At 28.8% G+C, this 11,554-nt stretch overlaps 1 non-coding gene across 1 annotated transcript; it reads left to right on the top strand.

Annotated features, from left to right (window-relative positions):
* Window positions 1-6,382: 6,382 nt before the first annotated feature.
* LOC120068682 (small nucleolar RNA R38) lies at window positions 6,383-6,463 on the top strand. The gene has a single exon (XR_005479313.1). It is a non-coding gene; the product is annotated as a small nucleolar RNA R38 (small nucleolar RNA).
* Window positions 6,464-11,554: the final 5,091 nt, after the last annotated feature.

Genomic DNA, 11,554 nt, shown 5'->3' on the forward strand with positions numbered 1-11,554 from the left:
CTACCATAATTGATTTGGTGGCGGTTTGATCAGAAAACCGACTCCAACCGACCGATGCTCACGCTTATTGGCATCTATGAGCTATCCACAACTAGTCCTTATAATAATAAAAATAATGAAAATAATAATAATAACAATAAGGTTAAAATACCATTTTGGTTCTCATACTTAGAAATTTGCTCAATTTTAGTATTTTTATTTCAATTGTTCAATTTTATTTCTTATACTTTCAATATATCTTAAATTTAGTCCCTTAAAATCAATTATACTAAAATTGATTAAATAATAATAATAATAATTTTCATGCAAGAAAATAAAATCTACATATAATTTCAAAATTTATGGTATAATGGGTCGTTTTCAAATAAAGTAAAATGAGTCAACTTATTTACAAATATAAAAGTCTATCATGATTATCGCTTAGTGATAAAAGTCTATCATGATCTATCACTGATTGATAGTGACATTTTACTATACTTGAGAATATATATATATTGCAGTTTACCATTTAAAACAGTTGCCCTAGTAAAATTTTTATTAAATTAAAAAAAAAAAATCAACAATAAACTAACATTAGAGACTAGATTCATAATTTATTGAGAGTACAAAGACTAAAATTGGACAATTGAAACAACAAAGTTAAATAATTTTCAAAATATATAGATCAAAATGATATTTTAATCTAATAACAATAACAATAACTCAACTAATAAAATATATTAATTTAAAAGTTAAATTTGAATAAAATAATTATTTTTCCTTACGAATCATATATCAACTGAAAATTAAAAATATCAAATTTGAGCATAGCTCTACTGATTTAAAATATTGTAATCTCAGATTAAAATATTTAAAGGTAATTTGAATAATGATAAACTCAATTATCCTCAAACACCTACCTTATATTTAATTAATGGCAAAAATAACGCCATGTATTGCTATAAAATGCAACAAAGTTTGAGGTTCCCAATAGGCAAACTCAAACTCAAAAAGCCACAATGTTTCACAAATACTTTCTTCTGCTTCTTCTCGCAGTCGTGCTTCTTACCACAACTCAAGCCCTAAAACACCCCTCGGACTCCAACGAAGAAGTGATTCCGGTGACCAACGAAAAGCTTCCGACCACCATCACCGATACCGACCCAGACGAAGAATCCAAATTCTACAAGAGGTTACCCTACAAGAGGCCTTACAAGAGGCCACCTTACAAGAGGTATCCACCCTACAAGAAACGCCCTCCATACAAGAAGTACCCACCATCCTCCCACTAAATGCCATCTAAAGTAAAAGTTGAGGCCATATGGACGTGATATATGTTTAATTTGGTTTGATAAATAAGTGTTGCTACAACCTCCAAATTTAGGGTAATACTACAGCGTTTTCATGAAGTTGGCCTTTTGATTTCTGTATCATGTTAATTTAAACTTCATATGTGTGCCATATGGCTGTATTATCTCTGCTTCATCGCTTTACTTATCGTGTAATGATCTAAAGTTTGAATGGATCTAATATTTTGTCTTTATGTTTAACTTTTTTTTAGTCTTTCTATTTTTAATTTAAGACTCTCAAGGCTATTGTACTCGTACTAATTTCAACATGTAGAATATGAATTTTGAATATGTAATATAATCAATTAAAATAAAATATATTCAACTTGACCAATTCATAGAACTAATGTGAGTTATAATTAATCTAGAAACATACTAACGTATAACACATATATCAAATGAGCATATGTTTTTCTTTCTAGATTGTAGAGGAGTAATTACTTATATAGTAAGATTAGTATTTATGTTAATTAAATAATACATAGGACTCTTGAAATTGGTATATCTACTAACATTGCCATGTATTCCTTTCAACATTACGTATGTTTAAAACTTAAAAAGTATAAAAAAAAAAAAAAAAAAAAAAAAAAAGAAGAGGTGAATATTGAAACCTAAGGTTCTTAAATTAAGATCATGTTGTTACTTATGTGTCATAAGTAGCTAGTTTAACTATGTCCATATCAACAATTGTAAGAGTATTTCAACAAAATAAAACTATGAGGGCATGTTTGATAATGTTATTCCTATTTTTAGTTTCCATTTTCTTAGAAATAGAAATGTTTGGCCCTCAATTTTTCATTTTTCAGAAATGCTTTTAAAAATTGAGTAAAAAATTTTAATGAAAAAAAATAAAAATTTCTTGTTTTTGTTTCTAGTTTTTTTTAAAAGCATAAATAAAAATATTATATTATTATATAACATAAATTTTTTTCTTAAAAAAATATTTTTAGGGGACATTTGGCGTGCAGAGTTGAGTTGAGTTGAGTTGGTAATTATTATAGTCGAAGAGTAATCGGGAGAGTTGATACGAATAACAAGGTGAAAAATATAAGTTAACAAGGATAACGAGATAATAAATCTCTTTAATAATTTAACCAAACGGTAGGTGGGTTTTTTTTAATCACACAACCCAACCAACTTGAGGGGCCAAATACCCCCTTAGTAACAATTTAGTCCATGAAATTTGGTTTGAAAACAATTTAATCCTTTTATTTCAATTTTATAATGATTTAGTTCTTAAACTTTATTATGTAACAATTTAGTCCATATACTTTTAAAATTGTAATCATTTAGTCTCTAACGTAAAAAGATTCATCAAAAATTATATGTCAATTTTCAACACTTTATGATGTAAACTTTGTGTTTTGTAAAAATATTAAGTTTCTAATTAGTTTAATCGTTTATATAAGCATGAAATCTCATTACACCTTAACATTAATTTCTACAATAAAAACTAAATTGTTACAAATTTTAAAATTCAAGGATTAAATTGTTTGAGTTCACAAATTAAATTATTACAAAATTAAAACTATAGAAACTAAACCATTAAAAATTAAAGTTTAGAGATTAAATTTTTTATTTATATGAAAAGTTTAGAGATTAAAATTAATTTTTAATTATGAAAAAAAAAAAAAAAAAAAAAAAAAAAAAAAAAAAAACAAGAAACAGTGAAAAAAACATTATCAAACAAGCTAACTTTTTTCCCTCCCAAAAAATATGGTTGAAAAAGATATTTAAATTACTGCAGAATTGATGATGATAATCAAGATATGACTTTTTAAAGAAAGAAAAATCACTCACTTGCTATTCCATCACATCACGTATATGTGTTATTTTGTCAGTCTAAATAATAGTGTCCCTCTTTTATTATATTTTGCTTTTATTCATTACTTAACACTTCACTTCAGTCATGCATGACGTTAATATAAGGCAAGCTCACATGCTCTCATAACTCTCTCCATCACTCACTATTATTTTATTAAATTATAAAAACTTGCTTCAATCTTTAAAATTTCAATTCTATTTTCGAAAATGGATTTCAGATGATGTGATTTAAATATTATAATTTATGTCAATGATGTTGTAAATAATGTCATATACATGATTTCTACTTTTATATATTATTCATTGGGTCAAGTTTATCTTATTTTAATGAAAGTAAAAACTCTCGAAAAGTATTTTTGAAAATAAATTTCAAAATTAAATTTTAAAAATGAAAATTTTCAAAATGGGAAGGATATTTGTAACCTACCTTTTCCATATTAAAAATGGAAAAATAAAACTTCCAAAGCCATCACAAATTTATTAAGATATATCATTATAATTTATTTTCTAACAATTATTTCATTAAAGTTAAAAGATTATATTGTTGCCATTAAACCCTAGTATTATTGAATCATAACTTTGATAGTGATTGAGTATAATTGTGAATTTTAAAAGATCATTTATGCTTTTGAAAGTCGCAAGATTGTTGCATTACATTATTCTATCTATTATAACTTCAAAAGTGTTCAAATTTAATTGAGAAATTTTATTTTATCAATTACCCTCTTGATAAATTAAAAAAAAAAAAAAAAAAGTAAACTATAGGTGCATGTAGAGTTTTATTAGAATCCTAGGTGTTATAAGTTCAAAACTTTAAAAATTCAAAAAAAAAAAAAAAAAGAAAAAAAAATCCTAGGTGTTATAACTACCTTGCAGTTGAGTCTCATTGCAAGTGCAACACCTTCATAACTTTAAAAATATAATTGCAACAATCTATAAAGTAAACAATAGGTGCATGTAGAGTTTTATTAGAATATGAAGTGAAATCGTAACCAGCATCCTAATAGAGGGATGATTTTCCCATCTTTTAACTGTTACGAATCTTAGTGTTATTGTTATAAATGGAGTGTTGAAAAATAATCAATTCTGGATCTCACTTGTTATATCCTAGAGACCACTATCTTGAAAGTAAAATTGGTGTGGTCTCGATGCTAAATAGTCAAAAGCCAATTGCTCCTCAAGGTTAACACAACACCATTTTCAGACGTGCACTCATTGAAGAAGGGTTGGAATGGAGTGAAAATTTTGCTCAGATTTAAATCATTAAAATAAAGAGAAATAAGTCAAACCTTAAATTTCACCTCAAGGACTAAAACAACCATCTTTTCTTTTTATAAGAACCCAACAAAAATGTTTTTTCTAAATTAAATATAGAAAACGTTTGAGATCTAAATTGAATACCAAAACGTTTCATATCTAAATTAAATAAGAAAATGTTTCATATCTAAATTAAATACAAAAAACTGTTAAAGAATTCTAAATGTATAATCATATTTAAATTAAATATGATTATACATTTAGAATTCTTTGGCTAATTTTATGACAAGTCATTCCAACAAATGACTAATTGACTTGTCATTCCCAACATCCCTCGTGAATGACACTGACAATTAATAAATAATAAATAACTTTTTTGAGCAAATATAGGAGAATAATCTTAAACATCAATATCTTAACTACTTCAGTTGATGGATAGTGAAATAGGACAACAATTTTTTTAAAGAGAGTGAGTTCCCTCTTGAACTTTCAATAACTATGGTTGAAACACCCACAACACGTTATACTCTTTAATTTTCCATTGATTCCGCGATAAAGGCTTGTTATTTAAAGCCATGCACATAGAACCTCAGGTCAAAAAACTCTAGAAAAGGTCCCTTAAACTTTTTCATAGAAGGTGACCACACTTTCACCACTACAAGAAAAACAACATTTATTGATGTTTTTATGAAAAAATGTCAAGAAATAGGCGATTTAAAAAAAAATCAAGAATTATTTTTAAAAAGCGGAAGGTTGTGTATTTTTTCGAAAAATATAGTATTTGACGTTTTAAAAATGTCAAGTTCAATGGTTTCTTGACATTTTTAAAACATCAAGAATACTAAAATATGCAGGACAACATTACAACGCTGAAAAGTAACATTGCAATGCTACAAATTTTGATGAAAAAGTGAAAAACGAGCACGCTTCACACAAACAACATTCAACACTCTCAATAGCATTGCAATGTTATGGGTTTGACAGAAAAATAAGTGCGCCTTGCAAATGCTACGGGTGTTCAGTCGACTGCTCTTCTCCCTCTTGTGAAATTTCTGCAATTCCTCACAAAATTCCAATCGTCACAATGCTCTCAAGTCGACAAAGCTTCAAGCATTGCTGGCCCCTCGTCTTCTAAAAAACCTAAGTGATTCGAGATCAAAAAGTGGAATGTTGACACTCTCTGGGCTTAGAGTATTTCAAAACCCTAATTTCAACTTTTCTGATTTCTTTTTAATTCTTTTTGCTTTTAGATGTTTCTTACTGATTCTTCTTATCGTTGTTGTAACGTCATCTTAATTTAATTGAGTAGATATTATTGTCGATAACTGTGCAATTTGTAGAAATCACATAATGGATCTTTGTAAGTTGAAGGAGTTTTGAAATTTTCTTTAATTCTAGATGTGGTTTTGGATGATAATTTGATGTATCTTAACTATGATTGGTTTGGGTTTGTGTTTAGGTATTGAATGTCAGGCGAATCAAGCGAGTGCTACTAGTGAGGAATGTACTGTCTCTTGAGGTATACTATTACGCCCCTGAAACCTTAATTTTGATTTTAGTTTTCTTGTTTGAGATGGTTTTGAAGCTCTATTTTCTATATGTTCTTTCCTTTTCTGTGAAATGTGTCCAGTTTATCTTTGAATTGTTTGTGCATTTTACAATTGCAGAAGCCTTGAGATTTTAGTCTCAGTGACTACTAATATTTATTTTAGCCTTGATAGTTCCAAAGTATTTATCAATTCCATAATATTTTATCTTTGAATTGCTTTTTAATTAGTTTTTGATATTCAACTTCTAGAATATCACTTTTGCTTTTCCTTTTATTAATATACATTGGAACTCATTTTATCAGTTTTTCATCAAACGTTTTCTTGGGATTTTTGTATTTTTCATTGGCTATGTGAATGAATGGATGATTTGGAGGGATAGTGCAAGTTTTTCAACAAAGTTTTGGTTTATGATTCTAGTTCAAACAATGTGGATGATGAAAACATGAAATATTAGTTATCCCTGTCTGATGCTTTAATGCTGATGATTCATGATTTGACACACTTGATTAAGTAATTTTCAATAGTTTACAAAGATTTTGTTTTTACAAAGAAACTTTTTTTCAAATTATTCAAAGAAATTTCTTTCCTCTAGGTTTTATATTTTCCTTTAATTTCTTACCTTTCAACCAACCCCAATGATCAATAATGAAATACCTTAAACAATCAATTTGCTTGAATAATTTAATTACATGATTGATTAATTGTTTAATTGTCGTTTGTTCAATTAACTAATGTGATGATGGTGGAATGAGTTTATGGGCTACTGATTATCATACCGTATCAAATGGATCGAGTTTCATTAAACAAGAAAATCCACTTCCCCTTTCAAATCAACAGTTTAAAGGGGAAGTATATTTTTCTTGTGTTGAATGCTTGTCTCAACTGTTTGAATTACGTAAGAGTATGAGTTTACTTTCCATATTGCTTAATCCAAAAAATAATATTAACAAAATATATTCTTTATTTTGGAATGCATTTCCTCGATTTGTAATAATCGCATTGTCATGTTAGAAACAAGCATTTTGTTGTTTGATCATGTTATTTGTGATGTTCACTTCAGAAAACTGAGGAGCAGAAGCTCAAAGAGCAGAGATTCAAGGCAAACAAGAACAAGCCTATCATGATAGAGTAATAACAACATGAATGTGTAGGTTGTAGGTAATATTGTAGTCAAGTTTGAATTTCTATAATGGAACCAGTTTTCATACTCTTTGTATGTTATAACATTCTGCAATTGGAGCCTTTTTGTTTGCAATGACAATGTGTCGATCTTCCCAAGAACTTTCTTATTTGAAACCTAAAGGCATGATATAATCTAAGCACCTATTTCTTTTATGATTTAGAGTTTTTGTCTCTTGTAAATGCTATGCTTGTACGGTTGTTGATGGAATGATGAAGCAAAGGTTTAAGGTGTTTAATGATTATTCAATGGTGTCAGTTGAGGACTGTAGAAAGGAATGATAATTGGAGTGGATTCATCTTTTCCATTTTTTTTTTTACTGTTGATTGAATGCAGGACAAACAGAAATATAATTCAAGAAAATTATTAAAGGAATTGGTGGAAATTTAGTTGATATATAAGATTGAAAATGGTATTGTTTATTTGATTAATGAATATATGTCATTTATATACCAAATGTGATTGTTGGATCAAAATACAGGAGTAGTTATAGGTAAAAATGTCAAAATATAGGAGCAAACAGGATATATCTTGACCTTTTTTCATTGTCAAGTTAAAAAAAATTGTTGACATTTTTTTCCTTGTCAAGAACGCTCATATTCTTGACATTTCAAACATGTCAAGTGTCAGTGTTTCTTGATGTTTTTTAAATGTCAAGTGTCACTTTTCTTGACATTTTTTAAAACGTCAAGAAAATTTACATTCTTGACACTGGTTCCCATGACGTTTTTTAAAACGTCAAGAAAAGTGATTCTTGACCTTTAAAAAACATCAAGAAACATTGTTTTTGTAGTAGTGCACATTCACGTTTATTATTGTTGGGGTTGATGCCCTAAACCTCATAGGGTTCTATAGTTTGTAAACATTGTACGAACAAACTCTTTATCTGATAATAAAATATATGATATTTTATTCACTTTATCTATAGAATATGTAATATTTTAGTTGCATTAACCACAAACCAATAAACTAACACCCAAGGTTATCTTTGTAACTTAAAGATGTATGTGGAGACATACAGGTGGATCATGTTTAAGTGATAACCTAAATGGTCTGTAGTAGATGGATAAGGTTGAGTACCTTATCTTGGTGACACTACGAGTATGGTCCACTTTGTAGGTGTTATAATTGTTATAAAGTCCTACAAATGATATGATCCTAATCATTTATTTATTAGATATGCAAACGGAGATATTCTATACAAAGGAGTTTGTATAAGACCGGACCACGAATTGTTTAGTCTCATTATATAACACCGTTCATAATAGAAACTTACATTTCACTAGGATGACCATAGGTAACATGACTTGAATCTTGAGTGAGTTATGAACTCCTGTCTATGAGGGCAATCCTTTGATTTGTATGGGTAAGAGTGGCAAGATTGCCGACTCAACAAGCCTACAATTTTGGGGATTCGTCTGATTGGGGAGCTGAAAACACAGCTACACAAGATGGAATTCATTCATTCCTTGAAGCAGGGGTTAGTAGATAAATTGATCCCTTGAGAACTGATTCCGGGTCTTAAATAATGTGGCTCACACCCTCTTCTGGCCTGAGGGAGTTCAATCATAGTAGAATTATGATCTAGTTTTCAATAGAGGGATCAGGGGTACTTAAGAAGTTAGATGTAACTATAGGGGTAAAACGATAATTTGACTCAAATGTACTTACAAGCAATTTGTGAGTGGTCATCGTGGAGTGTCCAACAGTTAACCGATGGTGAATAATGTAATTAAAGAGTTTAATTAATTATTCGTGTATCATTGGAGCTTCAAGCTACAGGTACATAAGGTCCCCTTGATAGCTCAAAAGGATTTAGTTGAGAATCAGTTTTTGGATTAATTTAAATTGTTCAAATTAATAGAGGGATTTAATTATATATGATATAATTAAATTGTTTCAATGATATATGATATAATTGTCCTAATGTATTTGATACATTATAGTTTAATGAGAGGAAATAAATATTTGAATGAGATTCAAATATATTTTCTATGAATGTGATTCATTGTTGTTACATTTAATATAAATATGATTTATATTAAATGCCAAAAAATAGAGAAAAGAAACTATAGTTATATTGTATGTGATACAATATTAAAACTAGGTCATATGTTATATTTGGTATAACATATAATTTAATATAAATATAATATGATAAGTTAGTTATCATATTTATTTATATTATTTTATTATTATTTGAATAATAACCATAACTTCCCCATCTTTTCTCTCCAACTACTTTAGTGGATGATTATTAATTTTATGGCAAGAGGAATAAAAGAAAAGTGGTTTTCTCTTCTTATTCTACGATTTGTTATTACAGATTAAACGATTGAGAGTTTTTACAGAATTGTTCTGTTATCTTGTGTTCTTGAGAGAATCCTCAATCTCCTTCATCCACCTTAAACCTTTTCCTCTAACAAAAATAGTCAGAGCCCACCACTCTTGGGTTTTCACCCTAAGAATACCAAGGACTCTTTGTGGTTGTATCCGAGTTACTGTTTAAGGTTTCGTTGAAGAAGGTCTTCAGCGAGGAACGTGACTGTTCGAGAGAGTTTCATGAAGAAAGGTTCTTCAAAAGTGAAATTCTTAAACCCTTTTTTCTTGTAAAAAGCATGTTGTAGTTTAATGTAAATGCATATCTATTTGTATATTTTCGCTCAAGGTTCTCCTCACACGAGTTCGTTCAATTGCTTCATCGAGTCTATTGCGATAGACCATTAAAGAAATGAGTTATGAAGACATCACATCTAGTCCATACCAGGACTAACTTCATCAAGTCTATCAAAGACAAACCACTCAAAAATTTGAGCTAAGAAGATTTTACAACTTTTCATCAAGTCCATATCAAGGCCACCCAAAGAAAGGGCTACAAAATTTAAAAGTTTTAGTTCTATCCATCAAGTTCGTATTATGACCACCCAAATAAAAGGTTATGGACCATCAAGTCTATCACAATAGACCAATAAAGGGCCAGGATCACTATAAGGGTTTGAGTCCTATACTTGTTGAAAATTCTAGAATTTCTCTACTAGTTAGGCCTGTAGTAAGAGGATCTGCTAAATTCCTCTCAAACCTTACATACTCCAAGAAGATAATTCCCTCTTTCGACAGTTGTATCATAGCTCCATGTCACATGTGAATATTCCTTCTTTTTCCATTATACACACTGTTATTGGCAATACTTATGCCAGCTTGTAAATCACAATAAAGATACACTGGTACAGAAGCCCCCCACAATGGTACATCTCCTAGTAGGTTTCTAAACCACTCATAGTGATGCCCTCCCACAATTGTACATCTCCTATTAAGAATATATATCTACTAGTAAAGCTGGCTTCATCATTTTATGTTACCCAATTTGCATAAACTGCCCTTCTAATATTGCATAAGATTATTAAAATGTAAATAATAATCTATTGTACTTTTAAGATACCTTAATAAATGACGAAGAATAACTAAATAATCTTTATTAGGATTATGTGTATATAGTCTCAATCTTCTTACAATATATGCAAAAATAGGTTTAGTATAGTTCATTAAAATCATAACACTTCTTATAATCTTTTCATATTCAGATTGAGAAATACTATCTCTTTTATTTTTCTTAACCTTTATACTAGCATCATAAGATGTTCTTACAAAAGTATCATCATTACTATCAAACCTCTTTAATAGTTTTTCAATGTAGTGTGATTAACCCAAATAAAATTCCTTCTCAGATTTTTTAATCTTAATACCAAGTATTACATAAGCTTTTTGTAAATCTTTCATTTTAAAATGTGACAATAATAATAACTTGGTATTTTTTATTGTATCTATGTTTATTCCAAAGATAAGAATATTATCAACGTACAAACATATAATCCCATAAACATGTATAGCTCAAACAATTTTGAGTAAATAGTGTATCAATGAATATTAATATATAATCACACAATTTGCTTAAACAACTGTAGGTAAGTACATGTATTAATGGATATTTACTAGTATACCATTAAAGTTCTCACTGGAAGCTTGCTTAATAAAGTCTTTCAGTTGTATCATGCATATATTTTCTTTTAGGTTATCATTGAGAAATGACTTACATCCATTTGATGCATTATATAAATGCAATTAAGGTTTTATTTCCTTTAAGAAATTTTACTAAATCCATGAAGATTCATTTTCATTTTCTACTTCCAATCAATTAAAATTATATATATGTACACTTATGTACCCATCATCATCTCCTTATATAACTAGTATAGGACTTTGGTTGCAATCCTAACAATCCTCCACTTGAACAAAGGACCAACTGAGTCTTCTCTCAAGTAGTCATCCATCCATCTACCTCTTACCTAGGATAACTCATTTTTAACTATAGCATCCCGCTATCTGATAGAGTTCAACCATGGATCACATCATGACTA

The sequence above is a fragment of the Benincasa hispida genome, chromosome 12, assembly GCF_027475165.1.
Source record: "Benincasa hispida cultivar pf3 chromosome 12, pf3_genome.v1.1, whole genome shotgun sequence".
Taxonomy (NCBI): domain Eukaryota; kingdom Viridiplantae; phylum Streptophyta; class Magnoliopsida; order Cucurbitales; family Cucurbitaceae; genus Benincasa; species Benincasa hispida.